We start from the raw sequence: 15,510 nt of genomic DNA on the forward strand, positions 1-15,510 counted from the left end.
CTTTATTTATTAGCTTTGATTTGCTCACTGGTTGTTCTATTTTACGGGATTGTTGTCCACTCGCAGCAAATTGCAACCCTGATGATATGTGCCGCTTGGAGCCAGACTTTGCCTCTGCACCTTTTTTAGAGAATAAAGGGCGAGAACTCAGGAGTTAAGAAAGGGATTCTAGATATTTAGGGGAAAAAAGGCTGACAACTCAGGAATTAAGATTAAGAAGGGGAAATCACTGCAGTCAGGTACAACCAAACTGCTTAGCTATCATTTTTAGAAAGATTTGATAAATGTTAATTTAGGGATGATATCGTGTAGGTTATACAAGCAATGATGGACAAAACAATATTATAGCCTAGTAGTGATTATAGTCTGATTCAGGGCTACTCAACCCCACGGCTTAGACTGTTAGCAACTCAATTTTCACTCTCAATTTTGACTCTCATTGAGCTGAGAGGATGACACTCAAGTTGGGGAAGTTTTCTGGGTTTTTCTTCATTCACACTCACAATGCCATGCCATCCAACGGGAGGGGAGGCAACACATTTATACACAGCTGCAGGGCAGCCAACACTGAGACATATTCTACTCCTAGTCTAAGATGCCAAATGAAAGGACTAACTTCTGTCCTATCTAGATGCTAAAGCAGTCCAAGATGCTGTCCTCTAGGGCAGCAATGGTGCTAGTGCGTGCTGCAGAAAATGAGATGCTGCAGCCCCACACAGGACTACAAGTACAGCCCCACAAAGACCACAAGTACAGAGACTTATTCCCTTCATAGACTAAGGCTCCTGGTTTAAGTATAATTAATTTGTTCCAAGAAAGATTATTGTAGAGCATGAAGATAGGCTAGCGATACTCCTTGTTACATCTATTATGACTAAATTGCATCTGTCTTGCACACATTGTAGGTTTATTTAATCGACCTTTCCCATGATTTGTTTGTTGAAATGCCACAGAGAGATTTGAATTTTTCCCAACATTATTGTTTTTTACCAATTTATGTACTGCTAAGCCGACGCTGGTCGCCCTCGCCATCGTTGTTCCTCCTGCTGACGCCGCATCTGCATGGGTGCTGTGCAGGGACATCTGCCCAGCAAATCGAAGTGATAATTGGTCGTCGCAGGTTCTTCACTAATCCTTATCTCCCTTCCTTTAATTGATGTGTTTTAGATTCACTCTTGCGCATGTCTGTGCAATGGAAGGATAATCATGAAGATGGGTTTTAGTACAGCACGGAAATTGATCTATCTAGGTATATCATCTTAGCAGAACCGATCGATCTTAGTAGAACAATCTTTGCCAGGCAATTATCATGTGGAGGCTAATACTTACTAAGTGCCACTAAATGTGCAAGCTATGTTGTGTGGAACTGGCCAGATGAAAAATGTTAGCTATGTTGTGTGTCATGTGAATTTTTTAGTAACAAAATACTTTTGTTTTAGGGTTCGTACTGACCCCTTTCTGCACAGGTCACAATCAACATGCTACATAGTACAGTGCTGTAATCAATCAACGAAGTTTTTATTCAGACTTGTGTTCTGATGGTGCCATGATCTATTGCAAAATTCATATGTATGGACTGTTAGCTGAGTTCCCATATTAATGTTGACATACTTCACCTGTGCCAGGCTTAAGCACTTTGATCTCCATGCTATGTACATGCAGTACAGGTTGCAAGATCTTTTCAGGTTACTCTATTCAGCTAAGCAAAGCAACAGATCCAATTAATGTTTTAAGAACTAATGCTACATTTGTGGCAGAATATGTTCAATTCCTGGTTGATTTCATATCTGAGTTTAGTCTCTGTGTATTCTTGTTTAGAGAAAACACTGGCTGCCTGTACTTTGTGTATATGCAATCCAGTTGATTGTATACTCTAGGCATCATATTTTCATAATATGTGAGTTTCAAATGCGTCCTGATCATGGTAATGCTTGCAGGCAAGTAGATGGATCCATTAAGAAATAATGGTGGTAGAGCTCCTTTTAGTGACATGTCAAGCTCCACCAAATATGTGAGTTTCAAATGCGTCCTGATTGCATACTTGCGCATGCTACATTTATATTCAGACAATTGTGTTGCATTGCATGTTCTCAAAGTGTCTCCTATTAGCGCCAAACAAATGTTGACCCTAAGGAACTTAAGAGGTGGACAGAGAGAGCCCAGTCTACTAATAAGCTACAATTTCTGGTGATGTCAGGGATGCACGTACCAAGAGGTGTCACGAAGCCTACAGGACGAAAAAAGGGCAAGTGTGCAACAATGAGAACCTGAACGCTGGGTGGCAGTCTTGTGCCGATGGTAACATGTCCCCCTAAATACCAAGTACTGCCAACAAATCTTTTTTCCGCACTGGACCCACGTGTTGTATCTTAAATTGTTGTGTAACATTTGTAGATGGATGCTTGACATTAGACATGGAGTGCGTGGAATCTGATAGGGATTGTCCGATGGATCTGAAGGTGGAAAGCAGGTAACGTTCCCTTTTTTTGGCATGATCTGATCTCTTATGCCAATTGCTCTAGGGATCCATTCACATCAATTATTTTTTGTGTTACAATTAATCTCCAAGTTTGATCTGGTGGTGCTTCATTATTTTTTTGAAGAGAAAAAATATGTTATTTGGCATGCTGCAACTCAACAATGTTCCTTTCTTCCGCAGTTCCGCTATAACAAAATCAAATAGCCAGGTATGTTAATCCACTAGCAAAATTAGATCATCTCAACCCTTTTCAGGCCTTCAGGGACACATGAATTCCTTTAGGGCACATGAATTCCTTTAATAATATTGCCTTTCATGCAGGATGGATGGACACCACAACATTTTGCCATACAGAGTAGAAATAGAAATATAGCAAGGATCTTGCTTGTCAATGGTGTGGATAAAGCAAGAAGATCCATGCAGTGTATGCTGTTGTGAAGTATTAGTGGATTGCCCACATCTTCCCAATAGCTTAAGCTTTTGGGTTCATCTGGTTGGTGCATGAAACCTAACATGGTATCAAAGCCAGAGGTCTCCAGTTCGAGTCTTGGTAGAGGCATCTTTTAAGTCCTCTGCTCCCTTCTTTATTTCCACATTTGCGCCTTGTTCTGGCTGCATGTGAGTGGGAGTGTTGTGAAGTATTAGTGGATTTCCCATCTTTTCCCAATAGCTTAAGCTTTTGGGTTCATCTGGTTGGTGCATGAAACCTAACATATGCCAAGGCATCCGGACATACCAGCTCGTCTTGTCTCCTTTGAAACACTGGAACCAAGGTTTGTCCCTATTGTTTCGTATATTTTTGTTGATGGGCAGTATATATCAAAAATTGAGTTGCCTATGTGTTGGCTGTTTAGATAAATTTCTGTTGTTTCATAAAACAAGTTAAATGCCTTCAGAAACAATGATGTCGATAGAGAAGCTCTTTTCTCTTCTTTTAGGGCTTGTTCTTCTAGCTACTTGGGTACTATTGAGTCACAGCTAGAAAGCTTATTAATCCTTGTTCTTCTGTGCTCGATGTGGCTGAACTTTGAAAGTGATTACAAGTCTGGTTTGGTTCTTCTGAATGTCATTGTCACACAGGATATATGCACCTGTCTATAACCAATGTGTTTCTATCATGAATGTCAGTAAAATGAAAAGTATTTTAGGAGTTTGGTGTTTTCGACCTGCAGCACTAATTGTTATTTTGGTGTACCCAGAGGCTGAGCGAGAAATATGGATGGATCTTGCTACATTTTTTTGAGTCTTGCATGCTGGTATTGCATCAATTAGGCCATATTTTAAATTCATGTATCAATCAATAATCAATAATGAATTAAGACAAGTTCTTACATGGTATAATATTTTCGTTGAACTATTATTATTGTTAATTTTATTTTGTTGATCTGTCCATTAGGCGCTGACCAATAGGTGATATATATTCTTGATATTTTTTATCTGTCCACTTGGCGGAACTTTTACACCATGCAGTATATTATGTACATCCATAGAGTTGATATAGAATTAGTTTCAAACACGTGCTTGTGTCATGACAAACAGCCAAATCAACACGCTCCAGGCAAAAATATGAAAGATATGTCTATCCTCCCATTAGTCTTTTTAGTGTGTATAAAAATCACGTGTTGCACGTGTGTCTATGCTAGTAACAAATAAAAACCAGAAACAAATCATGCAGCAAGCCCACCGCTAAGCTGCCGTGCGGGCATGCACGTGTGTCTATGCTAGTAACAAATAAAAAACAGAAACAAATCATGCAGCAAGCCCACCGCTAAGCTGCCGTGCGGGCATGTCGTGCAGGGTGCAGCTCACGTGAAAAAGCTATATTGCCTAAGCAGATCTTGCTCGTGCTAGATATTGGACCTAATAATTCCTCCGCCGCATGCTATCACATACAGAACTCATTTCAATTACATATCACAGTCATACTTCGCGATAAAACACAACAAAGGTTTAATTATTACATAATTCAGCGGATTGTGATACAAAATCATCTGGTACAAGCCCATTGGGCTAAAAGTGAACAACCAGAAAACGGAAGCGGTAGCTAGACTTCTGGGGCATCCTTCATCTTGACGTCTTCTTTCATCCACAGGCAAACTTGAGCGAAGCACGAATCGTCCTTAGTCCTTCCTTCAAAGTCATCGTCGATCTTCGAGTCGGATCCTGCATCTACCAAACTATCCCCAATGACGGAATAGGTTCACGTCACCATCCGTATGCAAGCTTTAAGTTGATGCATTATGGTATAAGAAATAGTCAACGGATAAGGCTAGAGTTTCCTATGCGTAGCATCAACAAAGTACAGCATCTGCCAAGTCACCTGACGCGGGCCATTCCGGCATCCCGGACTCCATTCCGGCATCCCGGACTCCCGGTCAACTCACACTTCCAGGACTCACCCAAGTCCCTGACAACCAAGTCGGTGCGAGAACTCCCTCTCCTCGCACCTCAGCTGCTATCCAAGAAGGAAAGTAGGCTAGAGGGAGGTAGAAAAGTATCATGTCACACTAACTAATGGAAGTAATAGAAGAGTAAGAATGTACATGACCGAGTACGCGGCTATACGTATAGTTTTCACCCTGCAGGGGTTGTCCACCTGTACCCACTCGAATCGCTGCCAGCCGAAGGCCCGCCAACTGACATTGAGACACCGGTCTACTGAGAACAAGAACTAGCAGCCATGGCACCATCCTGCTTTACGGGGTTTGGGCGCGTTCTCTCGCAAGAGGTCGCCCCAGGACTTTGAAGTCATCTAGAATAGGATTCCCATGAATCCCGCGAATTGGGGAACGTCAGGTCCACACCTGCTCCCCCTGCACCGATACTACATCCGCCTACAGGCTTGGCACCACGCTTACTAGCCTCGGACCGGATCCACCCGCATAGTGGATAAGTGGTGTGCACGCTCACAAAGTCCCACTAATCATAGTTACACCAACCCATTACAAGTAACGCCCACAAAACACCTCAAAAGTCTAATCGTGTCCAACGACACAAACATGCACCCGCAACAGGTGCTCGCAGGGTGTGCCCAACACACACCTCCAGCAAAGTCAACTTGCTCGCCCCCTGCTAAAAGCCCTAATCACCAACTCCTGATATGGTGGATCTCCACTCACGCCAAGACTATCATATCACGAGGAAATCCCACACATACACATGCAAGCATATCAACCATTCAAACATGGTTTATATTAGGAGTTCAAGGAATAAGGGCGCACAATTGGCTATGCAGGTTCATCTCATAACAGTAATAAAGCGATAGCAGTTCTAGCAAGCAATGCCTAATAGGTAATCAAATCATAGATGGGCGTGAACCTGAGACTTCTCGTAGTCGTCCTAGATCTTCGGAGTCTTCTCATAGTCTGGTACGTCCTTCTGGGTCCTCTGGCGTCCGGGGCGTCGAATAGCTCCTCCTCGCTAAGGGCCTATTCGTAATTACAAATTACTAAGGTGGCCAAAGTGCAAAAGTGCACAAAAGTATCCAAATAAGATCCAAATCACACCAAAACCTACTCTAACGGGTAGATCATGATTTTAGAAAAATTATGAAACTGGTTTCATAATTTTCGGAGCTCCAGTTAATTTATTATCAATTTTTGAAGCCTAAATCTATTTTTGAAATTAACAAATGATTTTCGGAAAAAGAAAACACACAGGGCCGACATGTGGCAGGACGGGAGAATGCCACATGTCCTGCTGACGTCACCATGACGTCAGCGCAAGGTCAGTTCCTGCTGACGTCAGCGGGGTCAAAGCTGATGTCAGCGTTTACTGGTCAACGTTGACCAGTCAACGTCTAGGTCAGCGGGGTCCACGTGTCAGTGGCCCCACCTGTCAGCCACTCACTAGAGGATGACATGTGGGACCCGCGGGTTAAAGGTTAACAGAAAAGAAGAAGAGGTCCGATAGCTACTTGGCCGAAAGGGATGGCAGGCTGGCTCAAGGTGTTGGGTCTGGCGGGCTCAAAGGAACGGGCCGGCTAGGGAAAACAGCTCGCAGGCCGGCTCAGACACGGCTCGGCTTGGCAGATCGACTTGGGCTCGGCTCCACAGGCCGGCTCGGGGTGGCTCGGCTTGACGGGTCTAAACATAGGCCACGACCCAACAACCTTCTCTTTCTCCCTCCTCTCTCTCTTACAGGAGGATCCCGCGGGACAGTGTAATCCCGCCCACTGACAACTGGGTCCTACCTATCAGCGGGAGGGCGGATCTGGTGCGGCTGACCAAATCCGGTGTGGCTCGCGCGTGTGTGGCCAAGGTGTGCGTGTGTGCTAGGCATGGTTGAGGGTGTGCACTGCAGGTGCTCGACGATATGTTGCGGCGGACTGGCAAAGACACTCGCGAGGCATTGCAGCGTCAGCCGCTGTGGTCGTGCACAGCGAGGCTAGGGTGCGACGGCGGTTGCGGGGAGGCCAGGCGGAACTGGGCCGGGCAAGGCTGGCTCCTGCCCACGACCGCATGGCGCGCTCGCGCGGCCGCACGTGGGCACGTCGTGGCGTGGACGGCAGCAACAAGGCGGCGGCCCTGTTTTGGGCGGCTCGGGCAGGACTGGGCATGGGCTCGCGGCGGGTGGCGTGTCCGCGTGGCTGGGGCCACGGCAAGGTTCGGGTTCGTGCAAGGCGGTCGTGCGCATCGTGGCGTGGCCACGGCGCGGAGGAACGGGGCATTAGGGCGACGATGAGGCCGGGCACGGATGGTGCATCGCGTTCGCGCGGCCACGTGCATGGGACGGCCATGGCAAGGCTCGGTTTCGATGCGGGAGAGGTCCAAGACGTGGCCTTATGGCCAGCGTGGCTCGGGTTCGTGCAGGACGAAGGGAAAAGGGTGGCGACACGGCGGCAAAAAGGGGAAACAGGGGTGCGGCGGACGGCGGCGGGCTCACCGGCGGGCTTGTGGAGGTCAGGCGTGACGCGGTGGTGAGTCGAGGCCGGCGGCTCGTAGCAGGGCAGGGAGAACCGCTGCGCTGGTGTCATCGTTCGGCGCAGGCCTAAGGAAGTCCGGCGGTGCCGTGGCGTCGTGGCGCCGGCGGTTGTCCTCCTCCTTGGCTTCTCTTGGCGCGGCGGCGATGCTCCTGTCTCGGGCGGCGCGGTGTCGACTCCTCCTTCTTCTCCTCTCCTGCCTTCATTCTTCCTCTTCTTCCTTGGCTCGAAGCGCCTCCTCTATTTCTGATCGTGGCGGCGGCGGTGCTCGATTGGGTTGGGGGAAAACCCCAGGGGTGGTTCTAGGGTTTCGCAGCGGGGCTAGGTGGCTTTATAGGCGGCCGGCTAGGGCTCCCCTTGGCACGGACGCCGGAGATTGCCGGTCCGGCACGGGGACGCGCGCGAGGCTACGTGTCGCGCATCTGTTGGCCTTCCGCGTGGGGTCTAGGGTTCCTAGGGCGCGCGCGAGGGCGGTTTCGCTATCTTGTCGCGGAGCGGGACGGCGCGCGCGCGAGGGCAGTTGGAGGCGCGGGCGTGGCAGCTTTGGCGCGGCGGCGGTGAAAAAGCAGTGGCGGGTCAGCGTCACAGGCGAAGGGAGGCGGCGTGCGGGTTGGGCCGGCGTGTTGGGCTGTGCGGCCGGGGTGATGCGGGCCGTGCAGGCCGGTCGGGTGAGGAAGGGGTGGTTGGGCCGGCGATTTAGCAGGCTGAGGCAGCTGTGCGGGTTGGGCTAGGCTGGGGTAGGTTAGGAGGTTTAGTCCCAAGGTTAGATAGGGGGTTTGAGTTAGCTCTTGCAAATAATTTGAATGGCTTAATTCAAATTATTTGCCACCCAACTTCAACCAAAATCCAATCAAACCAGATTTGAAACAAGGTAGATCCAAATAAACTCCAACTCCAAATATAGCACACTAACATTTATATACCTTATATTTGTTTTGGTTTTAATTTACTTGGAATTCGAGATGGAAAGGGAGATCAGCCTTACATTACTTCTACCTAATTACACATGCACACAAAAAGTTTTTGAAATTTCATATTTTTGCACTATATAACATTCCGTAAAAATACGGGATGTTACAGTCTTCCCCCCTCACAAGAATCTCGTCCCCAAGATTAAAGGTTTACCTGGGTTTCGAAGAGGTGAGGGTACTTCTCCTTCAATTCAGCTTCCTTCTCCCAAGTGGCTTCTCGTTCTGTATGATTACTCCATAATACCTTGCAGTACGGAATGGTGGTCCTTCTAGTTTCTTTCACTGCTCGATCCAGTATCTTCACAGGATATTCCACATATTCAAGAGTTTCTTGCAAATCTACTGCCTCAGTCGGAACTATCTTTGTTGGTACTCGCAAGCACTTGCGTAACTGAGATACGTGGAAAACGGGGTGCACTCCAGCATGTTCTTCAGGTAGCTTCAGCTTGTATGCCAATTTCCTGATTCTCTGAATGATTGGATACGGTCCAATGTACCTAGGGGCAAGCTTCCCCTTCACATGAAACCTCTTGGTACCTCAGAGTGGTGATACCTTCAAATACACATGATCTCCAACTCTAAACGAGAGTTCTCTTCTTCCTTTGTCGGCGTACCTCTTTTGCCTGCTCTGGGCGATTTTCAAGTTCTCTCTGATCTTGGCCACATTCTCTTCGGCTTCAGTAATGACATCTGGTCCGAAATACGACCTTTCTCTAGTTTCTGACCACATTAGCGGTGTTCTGCACTTTCTGCCGTAAAGAGCTTCAAACGGTGACATCTTCAAGCTGGCCTGAAAGTTGTTGTTGTACGTGAACTCGGCATATGATAGACTTTTCTCCCAGTTAGATCCATAGGTCAGTACACATGCTCTCAACAAATCTTCTAATATCTGGTTCACTCTTTCAGTCTGACCATCTGTCTGAGGGTGATAAGCGGAGCTATACTCGAGATTAGTCCCAATGGACTTGTGCAAACTCTGCCAGAACTTAGCGGTGAACTGTGGTCCTCGATCTGAAACAATACTTCGCGGAGCTCCGTGAAGCTTCAGGATATTATCTATATAAAGCTCTGCTAGCTTACTCACAGTGAAAGTCGTCTTGACTGGTATGAAATGAGCAACTTTGGTCAAACGATCGACGATCACCCAAATAGCATCATGTCCTTTCTGAGTTCGGCGTAATCCCACGATGAAATCCATGCTAATGTCATCTCATTTCCAAACGGGTATATCCAACGGCTTCAACAATCCCGCAGGGCGCTGATGTTCAGCCTTGATTCTCCTGCAAATGTCGCATTTAGCCACATACTCGGCTATGTCCCTTCTCATGTCTCTCCACCAGAAGCGATCCTTTAGATCCTGGTACATCTTCGTACATCTAGGGTGTATCGAGTACTTAGAGTTATGGGCCTCATTCAAGATATCCATTCGGATCTTCTGATCTCGGGGTACACATATACGGTTCTTTAGCCAGGTGGTACCTTGGTCGTCGACTCGGTAGTCGGGGGCCTTTCCGTTTCTCATTAACCTTCTCAATTTCCGAATTTCTGGGCACTGCTTCTGAGCTTGTCTGATTCGATCTTCAAGATTGTACTTGATCATCAGTTCATTCAGCTGTCCTTGCTCAATAATCTCAAGCTTCAGCTTCTCCATTTTGTCACACAACTCAGGTTGTTCTTCGCGAACCATCAAATTGCTGCAATAGCTTCTCCTGCTCAAGGCATCTGCCACTACGTTGGCCTTCCCGGGGTGATACTGGATGTTCAGGTCATAATCCTTGATCAGCTCTAGCCATCTTCTCTGTCTCATGTTCAACTCTGCCTGAGTGAAGAAGTACTTGAGACTCTTGTGGTCGGTGTAGATATCGCACTTGTTGCCAATCAAGTAGTGCCTCCAAATCTTCAAGGCATGCACAACTACTGTTAGATCGAGGTCATGAGTAGGGTAGTTCTCTTCGTGCTTCCTCAATTGTCGTGAAGCATACGCAACAACTTTGCCTTCTTGCATCAGTACACATCCAAGTCCTTGACGAGAAGCGTCACAATATACCACAAAATCTTTTCGGATGTCTGGAAGCATGAGAATTGGGGTGGTGGTGAGTTTGGACTTGAGCTCTTGGAAGCTTGCTTCACACTTTGCTGGCCAAACAAACTGTACTCCATTCTTAAGCAATTCAGTCATTGGCTTAGCAATCTTGGAGAAATTCTCGATGAAACGCCTGTAATATCCTGCCAATCCCAAGAAACTTCTGATGTCAGTGACATTCTTCGGCTGCTGCCATTTTGATACAGCTTCGATCTTTGTTGGATCCACTGCAATTCCATCAGCTGTCAACACGTGTCCTAGAAAACCAACCTTCTCTAGCCAGAACTCACACTTGCTGAACTTTGCATACAATTGGTTCTGCCTCAGCTTCTCGAGAACAATCCTCAAATGCTCGGCATGTTCTTCAGCAGTCTCGGAGTAGATCAAGATATCGTCGATGAAAACCATGACAAACTTGTCTAACTCTTCCATGAACACCTTGTTCATCATATTCATGAAGTATGCAGGTGTGTTGGTCAGTCCAAATGACACAACTGTGAACTCATACTGCCCATATCTTGTCACAAAAGCTGTCTTCGGGATGTCACTCGGTCGAATCTGCATCTGATGATAGCCGGATCTCAAGTCAATCTTGCTGAAAATTTGGCCTTCCTTAATTGGTCCAGTAAGTCATCGATTCTGGGCAAAGGGTACTTGTTCTTGACGGTTACCGCGTTCAAGGAACGGTAATCGATGCACATCCTCATGGATCCACCTTTCTTCTTCACGAACAACACTGGCGATCCCTATGGTGAAGCACTAGGTCTGATGTACTCCTTGTCCAACAAATCCTTCAGTTGCTTTTTCAGTTCCACAAGTTCTTCTACTGACATCCTGTAGGGTCGCTTTGAGATAGGAGCTGTGCCTGGCACAAGGTCAATCACGAACTCGATATCTCTATCAGGTGGCATTCCTGGTAGCTCTTCCGGGAATACATCGGGGTACTCACAGACAACTGGTACGTCAAAGAGTGTCTTCTCCTTCAAGTTGCTCAAATTGCACACCAGAGGTACATCTTGGGACTTCAAAGGCTCTACTTCTATCTTCTTCCCACTGGGGTGTTCTAGAGTCACCAGTCTGGGTGAACACAAAATCACTCCTTTGTGTGCAGTCAACCAGTCCATACCCAAAATGACATCTATCCCATCTGATTTCAGCACTGTCAAATTGGCTAGGAATGGTAACCCATGTATCATGATCCTCACTCCTTTGCAAGCATGAGTGCATCGGAGATCTCCCAACGGAGAGCTAGTGACAATGGGACGACTTCTGAGAGTCATCGGGAGTGCATTCTGTGCAACAAACTTAGTAGAAACATAGGAGCTAGTAGCTCTTGAGTCAAACAAAACCAAGGCGTTAGAGCCATTGATAAGATACTTACCTGTCACAACATCAAGTGCATCACGAGCTTCTTCTTCTGTGATGTGTGCGAGACGAGCACGATCAGTGGTGTGCGGTGTCTTGCTTGTAGAGTCGGAAGCTTGAGCTTTGGTCTGCGTCTTCTTCTCGGGGCACCTGTAGGACTTGTGCCCGGGTTGGTTGCAAGTGAAACAAATGACTGTCGGAGTCTCGGCATTAGTTTCTTGCATCAGCGGTTGGTTGTGGTCTTCACCATCTTGGGTTTGTTCTTCCTGATCTCTGTCGTCATTGAGCTGGTTGCCTCCTTCACTGATGTTCCTGCTCGGCTGGATGGGGCCAAAGCGGAAACTGTTCCTTGGTGGGAGTGGTGGTACACTTCTGGGCTTCTGAAGAATTTGGTTGCGAGGCTGGGGATTGGCCTTTCTCTTCTTCTCGCGCTTGTGATCCTCCCATGCTAACCTTTCAGTCTCCACGGCGATAGCACAGTTGACTAGATCGTGATACGACTGATGGATGCTTCCTACCAAAATCTGACGAATCCCGTGGTGTAGACTGCGGTGAAACCAGAACTGCTTCTTCTCATCGGTGTGCACATCCTCGAGGGCGTATCTCATCATCTTGGTGAAGTGGCGTTCATACTCCTGAACCTTCATCGTTCCTTGGGTCATGGTGCGAAACTCTTGAGCCTTCTGAATGAGAAGTTGTCGGGGCACGTGATGGTCACGAAACGCCATGGCAAACTCCTCCCAAGTGATGCTCGCTGGGTTGGCGTGAGAGTTACAGTAACTGTACCACCAAGATCTGGCGGTTCCTTCGAGTTGGTGTACTGCGAGTGCAACGCACTCCTTGTCGGTGCAGTCGGTCAAATCCAGCTTGGACTCAATCACTCTTAGCCAATCGTCGGCATCCATAGGATCCCAAGAGTAACTGAAGGTCGGTGGCTTCAGACGCATAAACGTCTCGATCTTGCGAGGTAGACTCTCTGCTTGTAGGTCTGGGTGATGATCCACATTGATCTGCTGCTCGGTCACCTCGGTCAGGCGCCGAAGTAACTGAGTCTGTGCAACTATGATCTCAGTGATGTCCGGTGGCGGTGGTGGATCTGCATTGATCTCCATGTTGACTTCATCATCGTCTTCTCTGTCGATTTCTTCCTCGTCTTCTCTTTCGTCCACCTGTTCATTAGGACTATTAGGAGCTCCAGCAGACAGGTCTGCACCCCTGCTTTGCTCCGGGGGTGGAATAGGTACCTGAGCACGTCTGGGTGCTGCGGCGGTAGCTTCCTCTTGAGCAGTTTCCTCGAAACGTGCCATCAAGCGTCTGATTCTCTGATCTGACATCTTTTGTGAAGGATTGACGAAGGGATGTACTGTTTAACGTACATCACTCACCAGAAAGAGCACACATTCTAAAACCTACACTAAGTAGTAAGAACCATAGAAACAGACAAAATCCAATCAAGAATCAGGCACTCAAGCAATCAAACATCCTATGAAGACTATTTCGCACAACTATTAGTGCACGGACTTCTTTGAAAGGGTAATCTCTACTTTAAGAAACTCAGGGTCACTTGTCTGTCGACGAGATCGTCTCAATCTCATCCTAAGGGCTTCGTGAGAAGTTCGATATGCACAGGTAAGAGAATGAGTCGGAAGTGAGGAAAAGAATCAAAAAGATAGAATTTATAGTTCAAGGGGATATATAAAGTAGACGGAAGCGTTTAGAGAGTCCTAAATCTAACGACCATTGCTATGGCTCGTGCTACGGTCAAGTATGGCTCTGATACCAACTGAAACGAACTGGGTTGTCGAACGGACAACCCGACTCCCTGTATCGTCGTGATAGTCCCTGGATCAGTAGCTATCACATACAGAACTCATTTCAATTACATATCATAGTCATACTTCGCGATAAAACACAACAAAGGTTTAATTATTACATAATCCAGCGGATTGCGATACAAAATCGTCTGGTACAAGCCCATTGGGCTAAAAGGAAACAACCAGAAAACGGAAGCGGTAGCTAGACTTCTGGGGCATCCTTCATCTTGACGTCTTCTTTCATCCATAGGCAAACTTGAGCGAAGCACGAGTCATCCTTAGTCCTTCCTTCAAAGTCATCGTCGATCTTCGAGTCGGATCCTGCATCTACCAAACTATCCCCAAGGACGGGATAGGTTCACGTCACCATCCGTATGCAAGCTTTAAGTGGATGCATTATGGTATAAGAAATAGTCAACGGATAAGGCTAGAGTTTTCTATGCGTAGCATCAACAAAGTACAGCATCTGCCAAGTCACCTGACGCGGGCCATTCCGGCATCCCGGACTCCATTCCGGCATCCCGGACTCCCGGTCAACTCACACCTCCGGTACTCACCCAAGTCCCTGACAACCAAGTCGGTGCGAGAACTCCCTCTCCTCGCACCTCAGCTGCTATCCAAGCAGGAAAGTAGGCTAGAGGGAGGTAGAAAAGTATCATGTCACACTAACCAATGGAAGTAACAGAAGAGTAGGAATGTACATGACCGAGTACGCGGCTATACGTATAGTTTTCACCCTGCAGGGGTTGTACACCTGTACCCACTCGAATCGCTGCCAGCCGAAGGCCAGCCGACTGACATCGAGACACCGGTCTACTGAGAACAAGAACTAGCAGCCATGGCACCATCCTGCTTTCCCGGGTTTGGGCGCGTTCTCTCGCAAGAGGTCGCCCCGGGACTGTGAAGCCATCTAGAATAGGATTCCCATGAATCCCGCGAATTGGGGGACGTTAGGTCCACACCTGCTCCCCCTGCACCGATACTACATCCGCCTACAGGCTTGGCACCACGCTTACTAGCCTCGGACCGGATCCACCCGCATAGTGGATAAGTGGTGTGCACGCTCACAAAGTCCCACTAATCATAGTTACACCAACCGGTTCCTTATATGCCGAGGCGAGCATCTCCTTCCTCATGCGTATCCGCCACAGCGGTCCGCGACTGGCACCCATTACAGGTAAGGCCCACAAAACACCTCAAAAGTCTAATCGTGTCCAACGACACAAACATGCACCCGCAACAGGTGCTCGCAGGGTGTGCCCAACACACACCCCCAGCAAAGTCAACTTGCTCGCCCCCTGCTAAAAGCCCTAATCACCAACTCCTGATTTGGTGGATCTCCACTCACGCCAAGACTATCATATCACGAGGAAATCCCACACATACACATGCAAGCATATCAACCATTCAAACATGGTTTATATTAGGAGTTCAAGGAATAAGGGCAAGAATTGGCTATGCAGGTTCATCTCATAACAGTAATAAAGCGATAGCAGTTCTAGCAAGCAATGCCTAATAGGTAATCAAATCATAGATGGGCGTGAACCTGAGACTTCTCGTAGTCGTCCTAGATCTTCGGAGTCTTCTCGTAGTCCGATATGTCCTTCTGGGTCCTCTGGGCGTCCGGGGCGTCGATCAGCTCCTCCTCTCTAAGGGCCTATTTGTAATTATGAATTACTATGGGGGCCAAAGTGCAAAAGTGTACAAAAGTATCCAAATAAGATTCAAATCACACCAAAACCTACTCTATCGGGTAGATCATGATTTTAGAAAAATTATGAAACTAGTTTCATAATTTTCGGAGCTCCAGTTAATTTATTATCAATTTTTGAAGCCTAAATCTATTTCTGAAATTAACAAATGATTTTTGGAAAAAG

General features: G+C 47.3%; 1 long non-coding RNA gene across 5 annotated transcripts; it reads left to right on the forward strand.

Annotated features, from left to right (window-relative positions):
- The first annotated feature begins 778 nt into the window (after positions 1-778).
- Positions 779-3,469, forward strand: LOC120643833. 5 transcript variants are annotated; one of them, XR_005663198.1, is made up of 7 exons: positions 779-1,120; positions 1,626-1,685; positions 1,938-2,011; positions 2,198-2,322; positions 2,395-2,470; positions 2,604-2,687; positions 2,801-3,469. It is a non-coding gene; the product is annotated as an uncharacterized LOC120643833 (long non-coding RNA). The 5 variants fall into 5 exon arrangements; XR_005663196.1 differs by having other exon boundaries at positions 1,626-2,011; XR_005663199.1 differs by lacking the exon at positions 1,626-1,685.
- The last annotated feature ends 12,041 nt before the right edge of the window (positions 3,470-15,510 follow it).

This window comes from Panicum virgatum, chromosome 8K (assembly GCF_016808335.1).
Source record: "Panicum virgatum strain AP13 chromosome 8K, P.virgatum_v5, whole genome shotgun sequence".
NCBI lineage: Eukaryota > Viridiplantae > Streptophyta > Magnoliopsida > Poales > Poaceae > Panicum > Panicum virgatum.